General features: G+C 35.7%; 1 long non-coding RNA gene across 7 annotated transcripts; it reads right to left on the reverse strand.

Annotated features, from left to right (window-relative positions):
• Positions 1–540: 540 nt before the first annotated feature.
• On the reverse strand, positions 541–19,422 carry LOC127771423 (uncharacterized). Of its 7 annotated transcripts, none has more exons than XR_008017147.1 (9): positions 18,909–19,422; positions 17,394–17,592; positions 16,544–16,594; positions 16,384–16,445; positions 15,538–15,650; positions 14,893–14,958; positions 1,441–1,559; positions 1,093–1,361; positions 549–1,013 (listed from the first exon to the last, which is right to left on the reverse strand). It is a non-coding gene; the product is annotated as an uncharacterized LOC127771423 (long non-coding RNA). The 7 variants fall into 7 exon arrangements; XR_008017146.1 differs by having other exon boundaries at positions 1,441–1,596; XR_008017136.1 differs by having other exon boundaries at positions 1,441–1,608.
• Between the last annotated feature and the right edge of the window lie 705 nt (positions 19,423–20,127).

Below are 20,127 nucleotides of genomic sequence, written 5' to 3' on the forward strand. Positions count from 1 at the left end.
TCGGTCGCGTAGAACGGAGGCGCGGAACTGAAGAGGTCCCGTAGTACCAAACTGCGGCACTGAGCCGGTCCCGTGGGGCTTCGGTGCCACTTTCCTAACGCGCGGGATCATACACTACTCCACATCTCCATTGCACGGGACCACACCGAAAGTTATTTCATCCGCCGAAAGTTATTTTGTTCTCTAGCTCCATGTGACATGCTCAGCCACAAACAAAGGATAGAGTGATTCTCTCCTCTAGTCCTAGATTTTTTCACGTGTTGCCCGCCGAAAGTTTGTTGTCTGGTTAGAGAGCCTACTCATCGAGTGCCTATAAAAGAAACGTTACGAAACGAAAGAAGCAGACTAAGTATAGCATATAACTCATATTCATAGAGTTTATCATTGGTGTAAGCTTCAATAGGTTAGCGCGCTTTGCGAATTCACGGGTCTTATCTTGTGGTATGAACTAAGTAATGATTTATGGTGCGTATTGGGGGCTTACCATAAGATAATGCCATGAATTCGCAAAGCGTTCAAACCCACTAAAATGTTGTATAAAGGTAAATATTTGTAAGTGTTCATGAAGGAAAGGCAGATAAATATTTCGAATTTATTTATTTAGAAATATAGCTGACACATTAGAAAGTTTTAACACATAACATTACAGATTAGTTCGAATGAGCAAAATATAAAATCGTTCTACTCATTAGCCTCATCATCGAAATTTCTTGATGTGCTAGTGTCTTTTTTCTTTCCCTTTCTTCTAGCACCAGCTGGAGATCTGCGTCCTGACAACGATAATCTTTTAGGTGAATGTCGCTCGCGGACAGACCTACATGCCACCTCAACACCGCTGAAATCAACCGTGCCCATAGTCTTGGATCGACTAAGTTATTGGACGTGGTTCATCAATCTGCGACGGTCCTATCTCGTGTTGTGCCGTTCACGACCCCCCACTGTAGCTACACATGGTTCTCTGTAGGACTGTGTGCTGCCGGCATATCCCATCATTTGGTCGGCGGTGTACATTCCTACAAAATATGGAATCGAAAGTTGTAGTGCACTAACATACTGGAACTAAAATATTTTGTAGTAAATTATAATTTGTACCTGTTGTTTATGGTTGCATGATAGGTGGTTGACTGAACAACCAATCTCCTTGGCCTAACATCTCGAAAAAGCTTGGTCCTTGTGATTGTGCGTTTTCATTTATGGATATTTGGTACATCCCGCGCAGGTGTAACGCTAATTTAATATCGCCATATAAAGATCGTAAAAAATGAAACACATTATGTACGAACTAGTGTTGTATGTGAAAGCTCCATGCCACTGATCGTTCATACCCGTTGGAAACATGGGCATATTAACTTGAGGTACACCTACAAAAATAAGCAAATATGTTTGTGACTCAGTAAATTACAAAATGATGAACATTAACATGTGTGTTTATTGAACTACCAGAAAATGCTGCATGCCCTAGAAGAAACTGCGAGCTTCCATCTTCTGTACGCATCGGAGGAACCATTTGGCTGGATCCTGCGAACCGCGCAAACCCTCCCTGCCATTCACTAGTGGTACTTGCATGCGAAATAGAAGGGATCACTGTTCTACTACCTGCAATAATCTCTATAATCTCTATAGGTGAATATTGAATTCAAAAATAGCAGGACCATCCGATGGAGAAAAATAGTAAAGCTTGGTTTTTCTGGAGCTTTTCAACGCCTGATTCACATGTGTGAGAGAGCAAAGAAAATTTAAAAAATGCATAGGGAATAGAACTAGCAATAGAACTATCGAAATAGAAGGCTTTCCAAGCAATCTATGGTCCCACACGGCACATAACTGTAGAAATGTTTGCAAAGTTCAGAAAACAAAAGGCAAAACCGCCACCTAATTTTGGTATATTCTAAAAATTAGTCCATAAAAATAGTGTGTATTGTACATTTTGTCCCAAGATTAAATTAGCATTGGGTACAACAATTAATTCTATAAGTTAGGCCACTTGACTGTGCATGAAAAAGATCTAAAGTTTGGACGATTTTCATAATAATACGTAGAGCTTTTGGTTTAATTCAGAGAAAGGTTTCCATAACTATAATGATTAAAAATAATTCATGCACTTAATATAATACATATGTTCCACAGGGCGGGCATGCGGGAGCGCTGGTCCCACGCTCCCAACTGCGGGAGCGTGTCGATCCTGCACGACCAGCTCGGTCCCGCATCGCCAAACAACGGACCGCATCGGTCCCGCTTCTCCAACCCGCGCGACCTTGTGGGTCCCGTGCAATTCACCGAATCAGTGATTGATTTAGCAGCGATTTGTTTCTAGTGGTTGAATATGATTTTCGCAAATAATTTGTAGCTGAGAGCAAAGCCCTCAAAATAATTTTAAGAAACCATTCTAACGACCAACTTAAGGGGTTCCTATAGTCGGTATTAGCTCTGATACCATGCCTGTGGAGGGCACCCGAACTTTACATTATATCTGCTAATTGAAGTGAACAATTCAAATCAAATAGCAAGCATAATGTAAAATCCGAAGCCTCGAGTAAAGGATATTGGGACATTGCTGGGACTTTAGCTTGCCAGTCAACTTCAGCCTGAGATGTGCCCGTCAAACCACACGAAAGTGGTGACCAAATGTGTTACACATTCAGGAGACTTGACAAAAATAGCCAAAGCTCTACTACATCCCAAATATCCTAAACCCTTACTCATGTGAAACTAGTTCCCATGATGTAAACTAGCTTCACACTTTCATCTTAAGCAACGATACAGAGAAGAAAAAAATACAAGACAAATAAATTTCAATTACTACTACTTTAGTTATACATAGGCCGACCAGCTAAATAATCAGAGATTCGCGGAAGCTTGGCTACCCGAATCACAAGCAAACCGACTAAGGGTAGAAGAAGCAGTCAAACCCACATCACTCAAGAAATACTAAGCATACAACCTACAAAACCTACAAATTCTAGTATATAACAAGAGTCAATACATCATTAGAAATAATGTACTGCCAAGCCAAAAGCAATTCTGACATACTACATGCAGGGCATATATTCAAGGAAGGCTATATGTAGTTAAATTTTAGCGTAAGCAAGGTTTGGTTGACAATTCTTTCCAAAGGAGTTGATGATTCAATTAACAAAACAAGTTTTGTAATTATATCATAAAAAGAGCATCATAGTACCATCATAAGCATACCCTTGCTGCCTTCCTTCGCAACAAGGCATAATATCATCGTCACATGCACACACACACTTAACACAACACATTTCAAGGGAGAAAACTAGAAATGTTTGATACAAGGAAACCATGATTTTCATAAAGGCTTAGATGGGCAACAAAATGCATGGATGAGAATGAAGCGTCAACGAAGAAACCAATAAATCGTTAGGGACAAGAAAACTAAGATTTTCATAAAATCAATAAGATGCAACCAAATGTAGAGGTTTAGCCCGCAACCAAATGTAGACGTTTAGCCCGCAACCAAGATATATTCTTTTCGATAAACAAGGTATTTTTTAAGATAAACAGGGTAACATAACTATAGAAATTAAATTTGTTATCAGTCTACTATTAAAACGTCATAGCACAAAAAAAAACCGCAAGGTTTAAATGCAAGCAAATATTTTCTTTTCACAAACTAGTAAGCATAAGTTCATACAAAATTTAGGAAATTAAGATTTCAGAACTAAAATAAAGCTTTAAAATCCAAAGAGAGGTTCCAAAAAGAGAATTTGTAATTGAAGAAATCAAACTTAAAGTACCAAGTTGAAACTTAATGATGAAAAAAAACGTTACGTGAGAAAGAAAAATAAAGATTTAGTATCCAAATAGCATAACGTTCGAAAATAAAGTAATCCAACTAAAAGCATAAAGTTTAAATGAGAAGAGGAAATTAAGCATCAAGGGAGAAACCTAGAAACGTTTGATACAAGGAAACCGCGATTTTCATAAAAGCTTAAAGGTGTAAAGAGAAGATCGAAAAAGAGAAACTTTGCAACCAAAGAAATCAGACTAAAAGTACCAAGTTGAAACTCAATGATAAAAAAGAAACCGTCCCGCGAAAAACAAAAGTAAAGGTTGAAAGTCCAAATAGCATATCAAAAGCATGAATACAAGAGAACGTTCAAAAATTAAGAATTCCAACTGAAAGCATAAAGTTTAACCGAGACAATGGAAAATGAAGCGTCAAGGGAGAAACCTAGAAAAGTGCGATAAAAGGAAACCGCGAAACTTCAAGGTGCAACAAAATACAAGGGTCCAGCTCACAACAAAGTTATTTGTTTTCAATAAACAGGGAGACCCAACCCTGCAACTCAATTGCGAACGGTGACAAGCGAAAAAATTGGATACTCCAAAAAGGATATTTGAAGAATCGATACAAGAAGAACGTGACAAAATCAAGGAATCCAAACTAAAAGTACAAAATTTAACTTATGAATGACAAATGAAGCTTCAATGGAGAAACCAATAAAACATTCGGAACAAACAAACTACGATTTTCATAAAATCAGTAAGATACAACCAAATGTAGACGTCTAGCCCGCAATCAAGATAGTTTTTTCGATAAACAGGGAAACATTACTCTAGAAATTAAAGTAGTTATAAGTCTACTATTAAAACATCAGAGCACAAAAAATCCACAAGGTTTAAATGCAAACAACTATTTTTTTTCACAAACTAGTAAGCAAAACTTCATACAAAATTTAGTAAATTGAGATTTCAGAACTAAATTCAAGCTTTATAGTCCAAAGAGAAGATCGAAAAAGAGAAACTTTGTAATTGAAGAAATCAAACTTAAAGTACCAACTTGAAACTCAATGATGAAAAAACAACCGTCATGCAAAAAAACAAAGTAAGGTTTAAAGTCCTAATAGCATATCAAATAGGAGATGTTTTTGCCGGTACTTTGGTACGTCATTCGTGTTTGAATCAGTTTTAATTTTATGTTTCAGTTTTAATCTCTATCTCTACTCCTTAAAAAGAACCAGCAATTTTTGTTGTCTGTAAAAAAGAAAAAAAAAGTCCGACTCAAAAAGCGATAAGAAAAGCCGTCCGTAAAAAAAACGTCATAAAAAAATTATCCGACTACCAAAAAAAGGGAAAAAAAAGTTCTCACCAGTAAAAAAAGTCCGTTTGGTTTTTATTGACACCGGTATTTTTTTCTAATTTTTTTTTTTGCACGTGAAAGAGTTTATTTTTTCGTACGCGCTAAGGCTCTTGGTTTTTCTCGTCCGGTTTTTTTAATTCGATCTGTTCACCGTGCGCCTCTCGTGCGCTTTTGGTTTTTCTCATCCGTTCTTTTAATCCGATTTGTTTTAGCTGCACGCCTCCTGAGTTGAACCCTGGTGCCGTGCCGCCGTCATATTGATCGTGCGTTTCCTCCTCCAATTTTATTGTAAAAATGAATTCGCTACTCCTCTCCCATCATTTTCTCAATCGTTTTCTCAATGATTTTCTCTTTTGATTCGTCTATAATTCGTCGGATTTAATCTCCATTTAAGAGTTGCCGATGATGACAGCGATCTTCGTCGGTCGTTTTATCCTGAGTTTTATGTTTTGGAAAAAACGAAAAGAAGAGATCGAGTGGATCGAAAACCCTCAACCAATATTGGATGATGACGGCAATCTGGATCGAAAACCCTCAACCAATGATCGAAAACCCTCAACCAATATTGGATGATGATGGCAATCTTCCCTCATCATTTTTATCCTGAGTTTTACACTCTGATATTGGAAAAAAACGGAAAGAGAAGATCGAGTGGACCGTTAACCCTCAAGCAATTTTGGGTGATTGAGAAAGATTCGGCCAGATTTGATAGGGAGATTTGCTCCGGCAACCGTACAGGCATGGGATTATCTTCTAGAGGGAGTTGGGCTTACGCGTACGGGACTTTGGGAGGGAGTTGGGCTTACGGCTCCACTTGTGGCTGGGTCGAAGAGAAGCAGGCCAAACGGAGGGAGGGACTATCTTCGAGAGGGAGTTGGGCTTACACATACGGGACTTCGGGAGGAAGTTGGGCTTACGGCTCCACTTGTGGCTGGGTCGAAGGGAAGCAGGCAAAACGGAGGGAAGGAGCGGACTGCACTAGGGCTAAAAAGGAAGGAAGGCTTTCGGCTCAAAACCCAGGAAAGATTTTCATTAACTTTTTTAATTATAATCTACGGCAATTCCAATGTTAGGATTTTCATTAACTTTTTCAATTATAATGTATAGCGATCCCAATATTTTAATTTATTGATCGTATCTTAATATAAGACTAAAAAAACGTCTTTACCCGTTGCAACGCACGGGCATTTTTTCTAGTCCAATTAAAAGCATAAAGATTAACCGAGGCAACGGGAAATGAAGCGTGAGGGAGAAACCTAGAAACGTTGGATACAAGGAAACCGCGATTTTCATAAAAGCTTCAAGGTGCAACAAAATGCATCGGTCCAGCTCACAAGAAAGCTTTTTTTTTTCAATACTCAAGGATACCCAACTCTACAACTCAACTACAAGCTCAAAATTAACATCAAAATTAACATTAGAATAAAATAAAATGGTTGGTCATAGCACAAAAAGGCCGCAAGGTTTAAATGCAAGCAAATATTTTCTTTTCACAAACAAGTAAGAATAAGGTCAAACAAAATCACGGAATTTGTCATTTTAGAAGTAAAATAAAGCTTTAAAGTCCAGAGAGAAGATTAAAAGCATTAATACAAGAGAATGTCAGAAAATAAAGAAATCCAACTAAAATCTTAAAGTTTAAACGAAAGGACGGAACATGAAGCGTTAAGCAAGAAACCAAAGTAAAGTTTTAAAGTCCAAATAGCATGTCAAAAGCATGAATACAAGAGGACATTCGAAAATAAAGAAATCCAACTAAAAGGATAAAGTTTAAATGAAAGGAAGGAAAATAAAGCTTCAAGGGAGAACCTGGAAACGTTTGATACAGGGAAACTGTGATTTTCAGAAAAGATTGGACGTGCAACAAACTATAAGGGTCCAGCTCACAACAAAGTTATTTGTTTTCAATAAACGGGGAGACTCAACTCTACAACTCAATTAAAAGTTCAACATTAACGACAGAAAAAAAAAACAAATCGGCCAGGGCCTTTACGCAAAAGAATATTTTGTTTTTATAAACCAGAAAATAAAGTTCAAACAAACTAAAGGAAGATGAGCCGTGACAACAAAAATAATTGGAAACTCCAAAAAGGATATTTGAAGAATTGATCCATGAAGAATGTTTCAAAATAAAGGAATCCAATTAAAAGTACAAAATATAAATTTCTCGATGAAAAATGAAGCCTCGACGGAGAAACCAAGAAATCGTTTGGTACAACCAAACTATGATTTTCATAAAATCAATAAGATGCGACCGAATGTAGACGTCCAGCTCACAACTTCTTTTCGATGAAAAAGGAGAGTAACTCTAGAATTTAATTATAAGGCCAAAATGAAAACGTCATAGCACAAAAAAGCCGCAAGGTTCAAATACACACAAATGAAAATCATTAAGCACAAGCAAACTACGATTTTCATAAAATCAGTGAGATACAACCAAATGTAGACGCCTAGCCCGCAACCAAGATATTTTTTGATAAACAAGGTATTTTTTCGATAAATAATGTAGCGTAACTGTAGAAATTAAATTAGTTTTAAGCCTACTATTAAAACGTCATAGCACAAAAAAGCTACAAGGTTCAAATGCAAGCTAAATATTTTCTTTTCACAAACTAGTAAGCATATGTTCATACAAAATTTAGGAAATTAAGATTTCAAAACTAAAATAAAGCTTTAAAGTCCAAGGAGAAGTTCCAAAAACAGAAAATTTGTAATTGAAGAAATCAAACTTAAAGGACAGAAAATAAAGCATCAAGGAAGAAACCTAGAAATGTTCAATACAAGGAAACTGTGATTTTTTGAAAAGATTGAGCGTGCAACAAATTATAAGGGGCCAGCTCACAACTATTTGTTTTCAATAAACGGGGAGACTCAACTCTACAACTCAATTAAAAGTTCAACCTTAACAACAGAGCAAAATAAATCGGTCAGGGCTTAATGCAAATAGAATATTTTATTTTTATAAACCAGAAAACAAAGTTCAAACAAACATAAGGAAGATGAACCGTGACAACAAAAATAATTGGAAACTCCAAAAAGGATATTTGAAGAATCGATGCAAGAAGAATGTTTTAAAATCAAGGAATCCAAATAAAAGTACAAAATGTAAATTTCTCGATGAAAAATGAAGCCTCACTGAAGAAACCAAGAAATCGTTTGGTACAAACAGACTATGATTTTCATAAAATCAATAAGATGCAACCAAATGTAGACGTCCAGCTCGTAACCAAAATATTTTTTCGATAAAAAAGGAGGCATAACTCTAGAATTTATTTATAAGGCCAAAATTAAAATGTCAGAGAACAAAAAAAACCGCAGGGTTTAAATGCACCAAAATATGTTCTTGTCAAAAACTATTAAGCATAAGTTCAAACAAAATTTAGGAAATTGAGATTTCAGAACTAAAATAAATATTTAAAATCCAAAGAGAAGATCAAAAAAGAGAAAATTTGTAATCGAAGAAATGAAACTAAAAGTACTAAGTTGAAACTCAAGGATGAAAAAACAACCGTCACTCGAGAAACCAAAATAAAGTTTTAAAGACCAAATAGCATGTCAAAAGCATTAATACAAGAGAACGTTCAAAAATAAAGAAATCCAACTAATTGCTTATCAGGCTTTAATCGAAATGACAGAAAATGAATCGTCAAGGGAGAAACCTAGAAATGTTTGATACAAGGAAACATTGATTTTCATAAAAGCTTCAAGGTACAACAAAATGCATGGGCCCAGCTCACAACAAAGTTATTTGTTTTAGATAAACAGGGAGAACCAAGTCTACAACTCAATTATAAGAGCAAAATAAATCAGTTAGGCCTTAATGCAAAAAAAATATTTTGTTTTTATAAACAAGAGAACAAAGTTAAAACAAACCGAAGGAAGACAAACCGTGACAACCAAAAAAATTTTTGGAAACTCCAAAAAGGATATGTGTAGAATCTATGCAAGAAGAACGCTACAGAATGAAGGAACCGAACTAAAAGACCAAAATTAAAACTTATGGGTGAAAAATAAAGCGTCAATGGTAAAACCAATAAATCGTTCGGAACAAGCAAACTACGATTTTCATAAATCAATAGGATGCAACCAAATGTAGACGTCTAGCCCGCAACCAAGATATTTTTTGGATAAACAGGAAGATGTAACTCTAGAACTTAGTTATAAGTCAAAAATGAAAATGGTAGAGCACAAAAAAGCCCAAGATTTAAATGCAAGCAAATATTTTCTTTTCACAAACTAGTAAGCATAAGTTCAAACAAAAATTAGGAAATCTAATTTTTCAAAACTAAATTAAAACTTTAAAGTCCAAATAGAACATCAAAGCATTAATACAAGAGAAAGTTCGAAAAAAAAAAAGAAATCCAACTAAAAGCGTTCAGTTTGAATGGAAGGACGGAACATTGAAACGTGAAGGGACAAACCTAAAAAGGACCGATACTAGGAAATCGCGATTTTCATAAAAGCTTCAAGGTACAACAAAATGCATGTGTCCGGTTTACAACAAAGTTATTTGTTTTCAATACACAGGAGACGAACCTCTACAACAAAATTCATGGGTGAAAAAACAAATGTCACCGAAGAAACCAAAATAAAGTTTTAAGTCCAAATAGCATGTCAAAAGCATTAATACAAGAGAACTTTCAAAAATAAGGAAATCCAACGAAAAACATAAGGTTTAAACAAAAGGATGGAAAATGAAGCACAAAGGGAGAAAACTATAATTGTTTGATATAAGGAAACCGTGATTTTTATAAAGGCTTAGATGTGCAACAAAATGCATGAGTTTAGCTCACAAAAAGTTATTTGTTTTCAATAAACAGGAAGACCCAACTCTACAGCTCAACTATAAGTTCGAAATTAATGTCAGAGCAAAATAAAAAGGTTAGGCCTCAATGCAAAATAAATATTTTGTTTTATTAAACCAGAAAACAAAGTTCAAACAAACTTTATAAAGACGAACCGTGACAACGAAAAAAAATTGGAAACTTCAAAAAGGATATTTGAAGAATCGATTCAAGCAGGATGTTACAAAATCAAGGAATCCAACTAAAAGTACGAAATTTAAACTTATGAATGAAAAATAAAGCGTCAACGGAGAAACCAATAAATCGTTCAGAACAAGCAAACTACGATTTTCATAAAATCAAAAGGATGCAACTAAATATAGACATCTAGCCCGCAAGCCAAGATTTTTTTTCCATAAACAAGGAAACGCAACTCTAGAACTTAGTTACAAGTCTAAATGTTAGAGCACGAAAAAACCGCAAGGTTTAAATGCAAGCAACTACTTTCTTTTCACAAACTAGTAAGGAAAAGTTCATACAAAATTTAGGAAATGGAGACATCAGAACTAAAATAAAGCTTTAAAGTCCAAAGAGAAGTTCAAAAAAGAGAAACTTTATAATTGAAGAAATCCAACTAAAATAGTGGCCACGCGAGAAACCAAAGTAAAGTTTTCATAAACCAGATATCAAAGTTCAAACCAACTTAAGGAAGATGAATGGTAATAACCGAAAAAATTGGAAACTCCAGAAAGGATAATTGAAGAATCGATGCAAGAAGAACGTTTGAAAATAAAGGAATCCAACTAAAAGTACGAAATTTGAACTTATAGAAAAACCAATAAATCGCTCGAAACAAGCAAACTACAACTTTCATAAAATCTACGGGATGCAACCAAAAGTAGATTTCTAGCCTGTTACCAAGATATTTTTTTCGATAAACAGGGACACGCAACTCTAGAAATTAAATTAGTTACAAGTATACTATTAAAACATCATAGCACAAAAAAGCCACAAGGTTTAAATGCAAGCAACTATTTTCTTTTCACAAACTTATAAGCATAAGTTCATACAAAATTTAGGAAATTGAGATTTCAAAACTAAATTAAAGCTTTAAAGTCCAAAGAGAAATTCCAAAATCAGAAACTTTGTAATTGAATAAATCAAACTTAAAGTACCAAGCTGAAAATCAATGATGAAAAAACAACCGTCACAAGAAAAACCAAAGTAAAGGTTTAAAGTCCAAATAACATATCAAAAGCATTAATAGAAGAGAACGTTCAAACATGAAGTAATCCAATTAAAAGCACAAAGTTCAACCGAGCCAATGGAAAATAAAGTGTCAAGGCATAAACCTAGAAAAGTTTGATATAAGGAAACCGTGATTTTCATAAAAACTTCTAGGTGCTCCAAAATACAAGGGTCCAGCTCACAACATAATTATTTGTTTTCAATAAACAAGGCGACCCAACTCTGCAACTCAATTGTAAGTTCAAACTTAACATCAGAGCAAAATAAAATGGTTGGGCTTCAATGCAAATAACATTTTGTTTTCATAAACCAGAAATCAAAGTTCAATCAAACTTAAGTTAGACAAACTGTGACAGCCAACAAAATTGGAAACTCCAAAAAGGAAATTAGAAGAATCAATGCAAGAAGAACATTTCAAAATCAAGGAATCCAACTACAAGTACACTATAAACTTCTGGATGAAAAATGAAGCCTCAACGGAGAAACCAAGAAATCGTTTGGTACAATCAAACAACTATCTTAATAAAAATCAATAAGATGCAACCAAATGTAACGTCTATAGCCCGTAACCAAGACATTTTTTTGGACAAACAGGGAGACGTAACACTGTAACTCAGTTATAACTCCAAAATTAAAACGTCAGAGCACAATAAAGACAAGAGGTTTATATGCAAGCAAATATTTTCTTTACAAACAAGCATAGGATCAAACAAAATTAAGGAAATTGGCATTTCAATACTAAATTAAAGCTTTAAAGCCAAAGAGAAGATTGAAAAAGAGAAACTTTGTAACCGAAGAAATCAGACTGAAAGTACCAAGTTGAATCTCAGGAATGAAAAAGGAACCGTCTGGAAGTAAAGTTTTAAAGTTTTAAAGTAAAGTTTAAAACCAAAGTAAAGTTTTAAAGTCCAAATAGCATGTCAAAAGCATGAATACAAGAGAACATTCGCACATAAAGAAATCCAACTAGAAGCATAAAGTTTAAACGAAAGGATGGAAAATGAAGCGTCAAGGGATAATAAAGTTTGATACAAGGAAACCGCGATATCCATAAAACTTTCAAGGTGCAACAAAATACATGGGTCCAGCTCACAATAAAGTTATTTTGTTTCAATAAACAGCGAGACCCAACTATACAACTAAATAACAAGCACGAAATTAACGTCAGAACAAAATAAAACGGTCGGCTTTAATGCAAAAGAATATTTTGTTTTCATAAACTAGAAATCAAAGTTCAAACAAAATTAAGGAAAACGACGAAAAAATTAGAAACTCCAAAAAGGATATTGGAAGAATTGATGAAAGAAGAACATTTGAAAATCAAGGAAACCAACTAAAAGTACAAAATATAAACTTATGGATGACAAATGAAACGTCAACACGGCATCCAAGAAATCGTTTAGGACAAACAAACTACGATTTTCATAAAATCAATAAGATACAACCAAATGTAGACGTATAGCCCACAACCAAGATAATTTTTTCGATAAACAGGGATACATAACTCTAGAACTTAGTTATAAGTCCAAAATTAAAACGTCGGAGCACAAAGGTTCAAATGCAAGCAAATATTTTCTTTTCACAAACTAGTAAGCATAAGTTCAAAGAAAATTTAGGAAATTGAGATTTCAGAACTAAAATGAAAATAACGCTTTAAATTCCAAAGAAAAGAGCGAAAAAGAGAACTTTTGTATTTAAAGAAATCAATCTAAAAGAACCACGTTGAAATTCAAGGATGAAAAAACAACAATCACGCAAGAAACCAAAATAAAATAAAGTTTTAAAGTCCAAATAGCATATCAAAAGCATTAACACAAGAGAACATTAGAAAATAAAGAAATCCAACTAGAAGAACAAGGTTCAAATGAAAGGACGAAAATGAAGCATCAAGAGAAAAAATAGAAAATGTTCAACACATAGAAACTGCAGTTTTCATAAAAGCATTGAAGTGCAACAAAATGCATGTGCTTAAGTTTGACCAAGTTCATAGAAAAATATAGCAACATCTAGAGCACCAAATTAGTTTCATTAAAACTAAAATTTAATATACTTTGATGATATGTTTGTTTTGTATCAAAAATATTGTTATATTATTCTACAAAGTTTGAGAGAAAAAAAAAATCAAAGCGACATAATATGATGAAACGGGGGAATTACAAAACATGGCGTGTTTTTTTTTCAATAAAAGAAATCGGCAAATTTTTTAAACCAAGAATAACACCAAATTAAAATAACAGAATCCAAAGAAAAACGTAAGACTAACAGGCCTTCTTTTTGAAAAAGGAACACCAAACTCTAAAAATGCAATCATAAGTACCAAGCTAAAGCAGAAGAGTTCAAATAGAACTTCGGTCCAAAATCTAGAGAATGTATCTACGGATAAAAGGAAACACCAACTTACAAAAAGCCAAAAAAAAAAGTAATAAGGTAGACATTTATAATCCAAATACAAGTGTCCATGAAGAAACCAATTCAATGTTTTTAGGGGGGGAAACGGATTACAAATTAGAAGGGTCACGCATGAACTAGAATATCATATTTCTATAGTTGGAAGTACCAAATTTAAAAAAAAACAATCTTAATTTTATAAATCCCAATAAAAGTATCAAGGATGATACCAAGGAATGACAAAACAAATCATAATTTTTGGATAATAAATTAGAAATACCAAATTAAAGCTTTAGAACACTGATAGAAGTGTGAAGCAACAAATGATACAAAAAAAAAAGAAACATCAACTTTAATAAAAGTAGCATATAGAACAGAATTTGTTTAGTCCAAATAGAAGTATCCAATAAGAAACAAATAGTATTTGTTGGGCAAAGGTAAAAAAAACTCAATCTCAAATTAATTGCCATGCAAGAAAAATATTTTTTTTATTTCAATGAAAAGGAACACCATAAGTACCAAAGCAGAGTCTCAAAATCCAATCAGAAATGCAGAACTAAAGCTTTAAAATACAAGCAAAAGCATCGAACACACAAAAGTTACCACCAAATTCCAAACAAAAAACAATTGTAGGTTATAACTGAACATGTATTATCCATATAACTGCATCGATTGAAAAATCAGGAAATGTTATTCAAAATAATCAAGGGATGTTACTCAAAGTTTAGAATACCAAAAGAAGTGTCAAGCAGAGAGGATGAGAATGTTTGTTGCCCTATGTATTTTAAAGCTTCTAAACTAATTCTTGTAGCAGGTTTTCCATTTGTCTTCCTTTCTAGGAAAAAAAACCTTATCTTGGTACCCTTGTAATAAACCGGTTCTGCTAGGTATAAGCTGATAACGGAATTTTACAGGAAAGAATTTTGCAAACATCTCAATATATATCATCAATGTACTCTTGTACTTGAGAGAAATACCATATAAAGAATGCAATTAATTTGTCATTCCCTGTGTATTGAAATTTCCAAATTCGCATGCCCCTAACCACAGACACATATTCACATCCCCCCTCCCCAACACACACACAGACAAAGACACAATTCCAAAAAATCATTCATTACAAAGATAAATTAAAATTAATTTAGTACTTTCCTATTATTTTTTTAAAAGGTAAATCTGAGCCATAGTAGCCCTTAGCAATATTGAGTAGCCCAACCTATTTTTGCCACGTTATAGAAGCAAGGCAGCAGGACATCATTGTATTAACAAATACAAGAATAAATAACCCAAAATTTTTAACTTATAAACAAAGGTACAATTCATTCTACTTTATGCCATCATTCTAACATGAAATTAGCAATCACTTACTGGTTGTGCAGACCATAACTTGCTCATGATAAGATTGTACTCCCTCCATTCCCTGTTGATCAGCGCCTAACCAAATTCCAAATATTCCAAATTGATCAGCGTATAAACTAGGTAGCGTGAAGTCTGTTGATACGCATCTCAACGCATGGGACTTCAACAGACTCTGCATGTACATGCATAACATGCGAGGTATTTATTCTTATCATGTACATGCATAACAGGCCTCGCATGTTATGCATGTACATGCAGAGTCTGTTGAAGTCCCATGCGTTGAGATGCATGCAGAATAAATCCGTTGAGGTGCATGCTGATTAGGGAGAATTAGCTATAAATGTTGTGCATAATTCTATTGAGGGATATTAAATCGGTTCAGGTGCATGTGCATGCAGAGTTGATTTGGTTTCTTGGTCTCGGTGCAGCAATGTTATACGCTGATCAAAAGGGAATAGAGGGAGTAACAGCTAATAGCATTTTTTAGGGGATATCCTAATTTTTTTTAATCAAACACAGGATAGAATCATACGAATCATACTGTTCAAATATATTAATAACAGTAAAGGGAGAATATGTACAAGAATTACACACAATGCATTTACGAAGAAAATAATGAAAACCAGATTTACAGCAGTATAAAATAAAACTTACGCTTGGAGTAATGGGCATAGCATCTGTTAATGGTATAATGCCCTCTTCATTACTTCTTGTGTGGGATTTAATAAACAACGTGGGTCAACAAAGCTTTTGTCAAGTGCCAAAACCTGCCATATGTTTCACATAATATCATTCAAATATTTGCTTTCACATGATATCAAATAGCCGACCAGATTAAGAAATCTCTACTTCAATTAAATGCAGAGCAGAGCAAATAGATTCCATTACTCTTAACATATTTGATCTGTGAACTTTCCACTATAGCCTTATGGTCAACTGAGATATAAGCTTTAACCAAGAAATGTTGTTACAATAAGAGAATTATTATTGTTTAAGTCATGTGATACGCCAACAAACAAACTACTCATTTAGGTACCAGAACAACTGAATACTTTGTGCGTAATCATCAAAACAGAAGAACTCAGACACAAGATCATTAGCATGGCAGTAATAAAAATAAAAGCAGCTGCATAGGAAAAAATGCTACCAAAACGATAATAATACAACCTACTATAGTTAAAAAGGAAAAAGAACAAAAAATAGTCGAAGGAGCAAAATGAGTAAGCTGTCAGTCATCTAGCAAGATGCAAATGCAAAATGACGCAAAACTAGAACATATGCCATGGATGCAGCACAAGCATATATTTTATTGCTAGCAGAGGAGGAAATACTAAACTACGGTATGGCACACAAAAAAGATGACAAGCAAAATTTCCCAGAATAAAAAGACGGGACCAAGATTTTAAAGGGCATGGACCAAAAAATATGGTACCGAATTAAAGCAATCATAGTCAGCAATGGGAGCGGACAAATATTAAAAGGTTAGAACAAAAAAGATACCTTTTCTATAAACGAGCGAACCATGTTTTCAATGTCCTGAACAATACTATCAGGCTGACCCTCTGAAAAGCATATAGCCAGTGGCAAATCAGGAAATGGACCTCTTCAAAAAGAACAGAGAAAGGAAAATAGCTCACAGATGACAATGGATAATACTGACCAACAGCAACTTTAGTAAGCCCAGGAAGATTGATAAGAGTCAGGTTCACAACTGCAAAAGAGTGGGAGTTAGACACTAATAAAAATAGATACTACAAACCAGATAAATCATAAACAGGCACGCACAGATAAAAATAAATAAGGTATGGTCATCTTATCAATGACAGAGAACTCACTAAGTAGGCAACCGACAAAAGGAACAGCTTTTAAGCCACATACCAATCTCAGCAAACAATAATCAAAATGAACCAATTTGATTGTGGTAAAGTAACTAAGGAGGTTCTAATAGGCAGCAAGTTTCAAACAATAGGACATGCAAAGCCAAGCAGATGTGATCTCAAGGACCAGGAAGAGACGTTAGCAAGAACTCCTAGCAAAACTTTATTTGTTTGAATTACTACCAGATGCATGGCCCAAAAGTGAAACACAACGATTTGAAATTACATCAAGTGAGAAACGCATATGGAACGGATAGGAACACGGGCACAGGAAGTGAGGAACTCACAGAGACTCACATGAACCTATAAGTTATAAAAAAAAAGATCAGTGCAAGAGGTATGCTGAAGGAAAAAAAAAACTATAAGCCGCAATCCACTACGCCAAATGTAATCTGAATGCAGGTGGACTGGATGCAGGTATTTTTTTATTTTATTTCATCAAAACATATTTTGATATTCCCTCCGATTCCCCATAGAGGTTGTCTTAATTAAACTTCTCAAATTCCTGAACACAAGTCATCCTAGGCTTTCTATTCATTCTCCCCATCTTCTCCTTCCTGGCCTTAGCTAAATAATCGAAGCCACTGGCACTAAACAAAATTCAGTGGCACTAAACAAAATTCTGATTCTCACCTGTTGTTGACTAAGCTGATAGAGGCGACAGCAAGAAGAGGCACCAGCGAGGCGGTACCGCAGTAGTAAGCACAGAACCCTCCATCGAGCTCTTCGTAACTCGTCGTCTGTTGCTCCATATCACGGAGCGGGCTGGACGCGACGGGTGTCGGGGAGGTGTCGTGGTGTGCCAAGGGAGGCGCAACGGCGGCGGCTACTCCTGATTGTCAAAACTAAAAGCAAATGAAATATGATGCAGCAAAATTCATCACCACTACTAAAAAGGAAAACCAGGATTACAGAGAGCAGTGCTTTGATTAATCCTTTCTTGTTCTCAACAACATGGTATTTCCTTGTAATATACAAAGTGCTAGTATTTTATGACAAACTTATAAATACACAAAAGGCACATTTTTATAAAGCACATTTTTTATAATAGGTGTGTGGAATGTGTTACAACACATCAGACTAATTATAAACTGTATGATATTACAGTTATATAAGCTGACATGATCTTCTTCAGAGTTATATACATTTAAGATATAACTGTGAATGAGATATTACAGTTATATATCAGCCTAGATAATATATACAGTTATATAAGTAATTATAAACTGCTTATTTCACTAATATGTAGCTGAGATAACCTACAAATTAAAACTGAAAGTATAACAAATCATTTTACTTAAATTGAAGTGCCATGAGTAATTAACTCTACACAAGTTAGGGATGAAGGGATTAATTAATCGATACTTATCATTAATCTTCATAGCATCGAAAAATATACAGAGATGTTAGTTACACTTGATCTGAAGTATAAATGTATTGGTGAAAAAAACTGTGATGGTATAGATCGCTAATATGATAGTAATGCATGTGCAGATAATAAATTTTTTTCCCACACATTCACATAATAAGTTGTTTTCTCACAGGTTATCCAGAAAATTGGTGTGAAACAATAACTTGGCAATTCATTTTTATATTCAATTTCTGAGTGATGTATGCTTTAGTGGGAGGGAGGAAAATTAAACAGCAGGTATATATTCATTTTTATTTTCAATTTTCCAAGTGATGTAGGCCAGTATGGATACTAAAGAATGCTGTAGTCCTTTAACTGAACTAATTCCTCTCTATTTTATAAAAATCAATGTATTATGGGACATGGATAAGTTTTCACAGGACACCTAAATCTATTTAAAGAACATGGATAAGTTCTCATAGGATTAAACTGAATTGTAAGTAACTTATACAATCTGAAATCTACTTACATCAGTGACCATAAAGAACATGGCAATAAGTTAAGATCGACCTAGTTGTAAATGAACATCGATATTGCCATTGCCAATATGTTCAGATGAACACCTGAAGATGTGGTCTGGCAACTTCTAATATCCAACCATGCTACCCATTTACAAGCACAGTAGCTGTTTTGTAAGAGAGAAAAATGCATAAATATGGCACGGTGCAGAATCTGCTAGCACAACAGGGTAGGGGAAACGAATCCCCAAGTTGTGCACATTGCACTTAGTACCTTACCTGTTCGTCCATCGTCGCTGTCCAGATTGCGGGCCGATGATGCAGACGCGGATGGGGTCAGCGGAGGTCGGGGTGGTGTCGAGGGATAGAGGCTGCGAGTCGTGGAGCATAGTGGCTGAGGGTGAGAGCCGAAAGGGGGAGCAGGGAGCCTTGCACGGGGAGGGGGAGGACCGGAGGAGATCGCGCCGGGAGGAAGTTAGGGTTTGCGGGTTTGCCTTGGGTCAGGGGCGGAGAAACGCGAGGCGGGGAGAGGGCGCGGGTCGGGGCGGAGTTGGTGAGCGGAGGGGAGGTGTCGATGCATGGATGACGGCGGCGGCGTGGATGCGGGAGCCGGTGGTGGAGGCGGCGCGCACCTGGCGACGGAAGGGCTTCCGGCGGCGGGGATCGGTGGAGGGCGAGCCGACGAGCAGCGGCGATGAGGACGAGCAGGAGCGGCGGTCGGCGGCAATGCAGCACGGCGATGGGGGCGGGCGGGCGGCGCGATGTGGGAAGAGAGAAGGCGGTTTCAGAAGAGAAGAGAACTTTTAGTAGTAGAGATTAGAGAAGTACTAGAGAAATATATCAGTTGCAATAGAAACTATATATTTAGCGAGAAGAGTATTAGAAATATATCCGTTGCAACGGACTCAGTGGAGTAAATATTTAGCTATACTTAAAATTTAGAAATTTAGTAGGATGTTTGTGTCAATTGTTCCTCTAATGGTCCTTTTCCGGTCATATATGTGCGGTGAATATAGAGGGACGGGGTAGCCCAGTCCGACAGAGCCTGCAACTGAACCATTCTGAAATTCCCAACTGCAGCATGAAGGTGAAAGAACTTCAATTTATCAGCAAATTGGACCCTGATCCATTCAAATAAAATCATTAAATAGATCCACAGGATTTCACTATAAAGAAATTGATAAATTGAAGCTAAAATTGTGCAGGAGTGCAAGTGACAAGAGTGTACGACAACTTATGTCAAGACAGCTTCGACCAAGTATAACTTGTCCGCCACCGCAACTGCAGATTGCAGTCCTTCGCTTGGTTATCCTTCTCACACACTGCCGCTATCGCATGCCCCATGGTAGTCGTGCTAGCAGCGCCATTAGCAGCGAGGTGTGCCACACGAATCTCCTAGGCCACTCGACGTGGGCGATGTAAGCGGACATGCGGGGGAACTTATTGAGCAGGGATGCGGTTTGCGAGGGACTCAAGTGGTGTTTGATACTAATGAAAA

Source organism: Oryza glaberrima, chromosome 1 (assembly GCF_000147395.1).
Source record: "Oryza glaberrima chromosome 1, OglaRS2, whole genome shotgun sequence".
NCBI classification, from domain to species: domain Eukaryota; kingdom Viridiplantae; phylum Streptophyta; class Magnoliopsida; order Poales; family Poaceae; genus Oryza; species Oryza glaberrima.